Raw genomic sequence first — 7,468 nt, 5'->3', positions numbered from 1 at the left:
AAAATTCAATTGCACAAATGCCTACTCCCTTGGATAAGCACATGTTTGAGTTGAAATAAAGTGTTAAATAATGTGCGATTTTTTTTAAATCCTAAAATCAAGTACTTAAATCCATGTTTAGGCACTTAAATAAAAGAATCCCACTTTTTCAGAGGCATTGAGCAGATGATAGGTTTGATCAGCAACTCTGAAAATCAGACCATTTTATTTAAGTCCCTGAATATGGATTTGGATATTTAACCTTAGGCACCCAAATTGGAAAACTTTGGGTTATCTTTAAAATTTGGGTTATTTTACAAGGAAAAGTGTGAATTATCTGGGTTCATTTTTAAATAGGCATAATAGCTCAATTAGAAGCTAAAGCAATTATATATAAAATAAATAATTAAATAATAAATAATTAATGGAGATATCCCATCTCCTAGAACTGGAAGGGACCTTGAAAGATCATCGAGTCCAGCCCCCTGCCTTCACTAGCAGGGCCAAGTACAGATTTTTGCCCCAGATCCCTAAGTGGCCCCCTCAAGGATTGAACTCACAACCCTGGGTTTAGCAGGCCAATGCTCAAACCACTGAGCTATCCCTCCCCCCTTAAAAATCCGCGACTCCGCCGGGACTCGAACCCGGAACCTTTGAATCCCTTCAGCCTCTAGAAGTCCAATGCGCTATCCATTGCGCCACGGAGCCACCTGTTGGACTCTTTTAATTATAGTTGCAATACGTTCTCTTTTTAAGTTCAGTGACAATTTTGATAAGCTTCTGTATCTTTAGTGGGTTCCCATCCTGAAGGGAAAAATGAAATCTTTCCCTTGTAACTTTTCGGCTAATAAGAACAAGAATAGAGGAACTAAACTTTTGGTACTTTAATCCAAACTAACCTCATCAGTCAACAAAGAATCCTTTCCAGGCAAATGGGAGGAAGGAGGGAGTTCTTACCACCAGCCAGCCATTTCTGTCAAATAAATATGCCCTGTCGTCCATTTTACAATTATGCCATAGCCATAGTAGCTAGATATTTATGAGCACTTGTCTTTGTCTTGATTGGTTTTGGTTTATACGAAAGTGTAAGCACAAACCAAATGCATACATACCAGGCATATGGAAAGCTATTTGGCTTAAATAGACTTTGTAAAATGCCTTTCCTCTTTTCACAGAAGGCTAGATTGTGACTTAGACTACATAGCTCTGCAAGGGAATAAGGAGTGAGACCACCCTACACCAACCTTACATCCTTGTTCAGGCTACCTAGACCTTAAATCCAGACTCTATGAGCCCACTTATTTCTTTCCCATTAGACCACAGGGAGGGGCAGGGAATGGCTAGTACAGCTAAACTGACATCACAAAGTGTTATAATTTACTGCTGGTGGAAGCCAGCAGCAAATAATTAACCCCCACAGAGCAATAGAAAGGCACCAAGAGAGTGTCTCTCTCAGGCACAAAGCCTCCTGGGGCTAATCCAGGAGTGAGACAGTTTCCACAATACTCATTGGTGAGGGCTGTGCCTCGAGGCATGATCTGACCCAAATTATGTTTGTTTATGGGTAGGGACATTGTTTAAAAGGTAACGGTCCTGGACTGGTGATGTAAGAAGCATTCACAATGGTTTAAGCTGCTGTACATAGTGGATCCAGTATATGAATACTGTACTTATGGACTATGCCATGTGAACTTGTGGCAGGACGTGTTTTCAAGCCATTCACTTCTGTGGCTAAATCCAGTTTTAGGAGCATCTAATGGCAGTTAATTCTGTTGCTAGCTTAATTTTCATCATGATATTCCTCTTTCAAATAGTATTTGTAGAATGGCTAACTAGAGCAAACTCATCTAAAATGTTTTAGGAATACAGTCTGGAGCCAGGTCATCTACTACATGGTGAAGGGTAGGAGGGAGGCAGAAGGTGCAGGCAACTCTGGGATGAAAAGAGCTGCCTAGGAGGCATGATATGTAAGCTCCCCTGTGAATTTCTAGCCTCCAGAAGTATGCTTTGGTATACAGCTCATACTAATTATGGACACATGCTGCTCGTTTGGGGCTAGATTGTAGCATCTAGCCACATTCTTGTGCGTATATATGTGATCTCCTGTCCCCGGGAGAGACTGTGGCTTAGGAGTGTGCTCTCCTCTCCCTGGCTGACTAGCTCCTTGGCACAGCATAGAGGAGGAAAGGCTCTGGATAAACCTTCTTAGGTGTGATTTGTCCTCCTGGGGACACATGCTGCTTTGAACACAGGGTCAGTAATTGTCTTTAAGCAGGATATGCTGGGAGAGGAAAGGTCTTTAAACCCCTTTCCACACCTTCATGTGGCCAGGGACAACCTGGCACAATTAAATTATTTAAAAAGCATGGTATGCTGTATATTTTCCCCTATTGCTGTAAGCCATCTTATCTGCACCTGAAGTCAAACTGTGGGATTGCATGTGCAGTCAGCATTACTCTACAACACGGCCAAAAGCAGCTGAACTGGCCTAGAAATCTGAGTGTTGGCTTTTTCTCCTACTCCTTGATCCATCCTTGAATATTTTTAACTTCCACCTGCTACTTTTAGCCAAATCTTCTCTAAAACAATTGTTGAAGTCACACTTTAGATCATACAATAGGTGATGCAGTGGGAGTGAAATGACTCCAACACCCCAGCCAGCTCATCATCTCATTTCACAGACGTAAGCCCTTCTGTCCGGCAGCCCAAATCCTTCTACCTTGCTACAGATCCTATTATTTTGGTAACGTGTGGAATGTGTTGGCACTAAGTGGTTGTTATAAAGATCATTTCTGTACAAGGGACACCTTCTTCTGGTACTTGCGAATTCTGAAACATGGCTTTCAATCACCCATAAATCTATGAATGTTGGGGGTGGGGGAGAGGAAGAGACATCAACATTTATTTCTTACATTTAAAATGTCCAGTTTCATAAACTCATGATGAGAGGTGGTAGAAATTGGAGAAGATCATAAGCTCTTTGGGGCAAGAGTCATCTTTTGTTTGTTTGTTTTGGGTTTGTATTGCCTCTAACACAATGGTCCTGGAAGCCTAGAAGCTTCACACCAAATGAAGCTTCTAGGTGCTGCTGCAATAGAAATACTAAATAATTCTAGACACAAATATCATGTTTAATGCAGGACTAGATTTGGAGTCAGTCTTCAGGACCCTGCAAGGGTAGAAGAGGGAGTGAAAACATCGTGTACTCCCACCTAGACTACCTTGATCTTGTGTCCAGGCTGCAGGAATAAGCAGGACTATGTGGTGGGTAAGGAATGGGTGGATCCTTTCTCTGTTTGCTGGCCAGCACAGCTTATGGTGTTTGGGAAATAGTTATTTGGGCCCAGATCCACAGAAGGACATAGGCATTGAGATACTCAGCATTGCAATATCTAACTTATTAGGTGCCTAGAAAATCATTGGAACATCATTGATCCACAAAATCTGAGTTTGATTGAACAAGGGCACTGGAGCATCTCTCTTTAATTATTTATCCAAAGTGGAACAGCTTCAACAGGAGAGAATGAAGGACTCCCCCCCCATCAGAATATCCCATAGCTCAGTGGATGGAGCACATTTTTGAGAGGTGGGAGAGCCCTCTTCAAATTATTTCCCCCCTTTCAATAGAGGTGAGGAATTTGAGCATGCCTACTGGATTGGGCCCCACACGTGAGTTAGGTGGCCAAATGCCTATCTTCCCCTCATTTGTGGATCACTCTGGGGCTTAGGTGGGAGACAGGCATCTGGATGTCTAGAGTGAGGCAGCAGTGTGTGCCCAGAGGCAGAAAATTCAGTGCCAGGGGAACTTTTACCTGAAGATGTAGGTGCTGAGTGAGTTCAGGTGCCTACAGGGTTCAGTGAGATTTTTGTGCGTTGCAGTGGAGCCTACAACTGGGATTTAGGTGCCTAAACCCCAGACTTACATGCCTAAACCCCAAACTCAGGCACCTATGTACCTCTGTGGTTTGGGGCCTTACTGCTGGTATAGGACAAGAGTAAGGATGATAGTATAAGACAGTAGTGTGAAATCCTGGATCCACTGGCGTTTCATCACTGAATTAAAGGTAAAATCCTGGCCCCATAAATTACTCCCTGTGGAGTGAACTCAGATGAGGGAATTATGGCTTTCTGAATACCTTGGGATGTTCCTGTGGATGCATAAATGTCACCTTCCCCTATGGGCTGTGTTCTTGTAACAGCATCTAGCCCAGAATGATATTTAAGACATTATCACATTAATGGATTTCATATTGTATGTAGAAAGCAGAGTAAATTTTTTTAAAAGGGTCTGCTTACTCATCCTTCTTTACACTCCTGTCTTACTGTAATCCTTTTTTTCTGCCTGTTGCCTAGATCTTATTATAGCTAAGTACACAAGAAGAAAATATCAAGTTTCTCAGCTCAGTTCCTGTTCCTGCATTTTGGTGCAACACAGCTACCCTGAATGTGATACACTACAGACAAACCAACCAGGAAGGACACCCATTATATCAAAAGGGAAGCTGAAAGCCTTGAATGTCCAATAATAGAAAATTGTCTCTATTTTAATCACTTTCTATCTGAAGAGTGAGGATAATTTCAACGTACGTTTTAAAAAAAGTATCACTGTTCCAATTAGACCTCTTTGGGAAGTGCTAATTATTATCCTTTAAAGGAGGGTAGAAAAGCTCTTTTATATTGTCATCACTAACCTTGATTAGTCCTTAAGATAAAATAACTGTTAAAGAAATGTTTTAGACTTTGGTTTCATACCAAATTCATTCTACTCCTAATTGGTAGTCCTTAATAATTTATAAGTATTTGCTAATTTTAGTGTCTTGTCTTTATTCTAATTTTTATTGACAAGGGCCAGGGATCAGAGTCTGAAGGTAGGCTCCCCTCATCAGTCTGAGGACCAGAATTTTCTCCCCTTTTGCCAGAGCTGCCCTTGTCCTCTGTATAGAAGGCTTAAACATCAAGCCACCTTCTAAGGAAGTGTAATTCCCTGGAAGTATTGAGTAATAGGCGCCTCTCCATTGGGATGACTCATCTGCCTAAAGTCAAGAGTGTCTCCTTCATCAGGGAGCCTGTTAATTAATGGACAGATTCTGAAACCCCTTGCTTGCAGCATGAATAAACCACTCACTGATGTGAGTATGGGGTTCAGAGCCTGGCTCAAAGAGGTAAATTCTACTCTGGTTTAACCCTGTGAAATTCCTTTGAAGTTGGAATGGAAATGCATGGAATATAAATCATGGAAGAAAGGCCCTGATACTGCAAGCAGCTGTGTGGGGGTGGACCTCTGTGCTTGTGTGGGATCCCATTGACATCACTGGGGATCCACAAAGGCACTGGGGCTGCCTGTTCTGAGCAGTTTGCAGGAGTGTGATCTTCTTGCACACTTCCAAATCTGTTTCCTGTATATCAATATTACTTGCAAATGAATTGGGGCATTTTTGACACATCCTTTTGCAAGGAAAAAACAGGCTCTTCCTCATCTGAATGCCTAATGTGTTTGTGAAACTTGGGGATTCACCTTGAGCCCTGAATGTGCCAGCACTGGAGACAATTGGGGCTGTGTGTGAGTCTACACACACCCCTGACTTCTGTCATCATGATACAAAGATGTGGTTGTGGTTGGGTTTCTTAATGCTTTTAAAGGCTAGTCAGTAAAATACAAAAAAAAAAAAAAAAATCCATTGTATGTAATGAAAGCTCTCTAAATAAAACCAGCCAAATTAATCCATATTTACTTTCTTTGCTATTTAATTTAGGCAACATCACATCAATAACAAGATTTCAGCCATACATGGCCTTAAACATTGACAGTATTGTGATATTGCCTAAATTAAATAGCAAAGTCAGTAAACTTTGATTAGTCCAGCTGACTTTATTAAAAGGAGGTGTTTGTGTGTGTGTTTGTCCATCTGTCCTAAACTGGTATGCTTTGTTTTTGTTCGTTTGTTTCCAAAACACTTCCTATATTCTTTTCCAAGAGTCTGCCTGCTTTTCCTTAGTCTCCTTGTCATGAGTAGATATTCTCATCAAGCACTATAAATGTGAGATTGCCTCATTTCTTTCCATTTGTTTAGACTTAATGGTCATTTGCGGAGAGCATACGGACATTAATGTCTTTCCAAGATGTATACTTTCTATTAGAATAACTGCAAAGGGGGGAATTGAGAAATATGTACATAAGAAATTGAAAAGCTTTAATCTCTTGGTCACCAGTTGAACTCCAGCTCAGTACAGTTGTGGATGAATATTATTTCTATCAGTGGCCAACAAGCCAAAAGGGGCTGTGTGAGTTCAGTTTCTATTGGACAGGTGCAATTTACTTGACAATGTATGTCTTGTCTGCAGTCTCAGAAGAGAAGCTAAAGACAGAACGGGCATCTTTGCACCTCAGAGGTGCAATTCAGGATTTATGCACACTGGCAGGCCAGCATGGGTAAGCTTATGCTGCTGTTCTACCTATTCTATCCATAAATAAAATTGCAGTCTCAGGATTTTCAACACAGTTCACAACTGTAAAGTTTCCTGTATAAATTTGTATATATATTATATTTTCCCATTAGTGAATATTTCATTAATGCATAAATTGTAGTGAACCAGGGTAAAGATGTGGGGGATTTGCTTCCTTAAAATATTTAAAACAAATGAGAGAAGAAGGGTGGTCTTGTAGTTACAATACTGGGTCTGAAGAGAACTGGATTTCATTTCCTAACAGGAAACTTGAGTGATTTTGGGGAAGTCACTTATCTCTCCATACCTCATTTCTCCATCTTAAAAATCAAGAAAATACTTCTTTCTTCTTCTTCGAGTAGATGTATTCCATGTATGTGTGTGCATGCCCAGCACATTGGAACCAAAGACATTTGCCTAGTGGTACCCAGGGAGGAGTGTGTGTGGGGGGGGAGCGGCGCTCACGTCTCATGGCCGTAGCCCTTCCCCTAGCTACATGAGGTGGTGCCACCCCATCCCTCCCTCAATTTCTTCTCACTGTCTGTGGCTGGAGTTGGAGCTCTGTGTGGTCTTAACCTCACAACTTCTCAATTACTTTTGTTTATTTTTTTCTGTTGTTGTATGCAGTTGGTAGTACCCTTAGTGTTAGTTAGAATAGTGTTAGTTGTAGTAGCTTGTTTCCTTGTGATGCCCTCACCGGGGTTTAAACATTGTCCTTCATGTGAAGGAGTGATGCCCAAAGCAATCCCCTGTCTCTGAGGCCCCCATCTCTGTCTCTGTGAGGCCCATGTCAAAGAGCATTGTGTGACCTGCAGATCATTTAAGAAATGGACTCAAGTGGCTTGGGACCTTCGCCTGAAGCAGCACCTATTTGAATAAGCTGTGCAGCCTGCTTTGGTACAGGGACCTCATCAATTCAGAGATAATCCTTGGGTTCTAAGAGTGCTGCTATTTCACATTTCAGAGAAGGTGCCTCTGCAAAGAAATGGAGGAGGCATTCCCAGTTGACTGTGCCAAGGAAAAGGTTGCATAGGACCAATCGAAA

General features: G+C 41.6%; 1 non-coding gene across 1 annotated transcript; it reads right to left on the bottom strand.

Annotated features, from left to right (window-relative positions):
* Nucleotides 1-602: 602 nt before the first annotated feature.
* Nucleotides 603-687, bottom strand: TRNAR-UCU (transfer RNA arginine (anticodon UCU)). The gene is given in 2 exon segments: nucleotides 603-638; nucleotides 651-687. It is a non-coding gene; the product is annotated as a tRNA-Arg (tRNA).
* Nucleotides 688-7,468: the final 6,781 nt, after the last annotated feature.

This window comes from Emys orbicularis, chromosome 8 (genome assembly GCF_028017835.1).
Source record: "Emys orbicularis isolate rEmyOrb1 chromosome 8, rEmyOrb1.hap1, whole genome shotgun sequence".
Lineage (NCBI taxonomy): Eukaryota > Metazoa > Chordata > Testudines > Emydidae > Emys > Emys orbicularis.
This window is presented reverse-complemented; position numbering and strand designations above follow the sequence as displayed.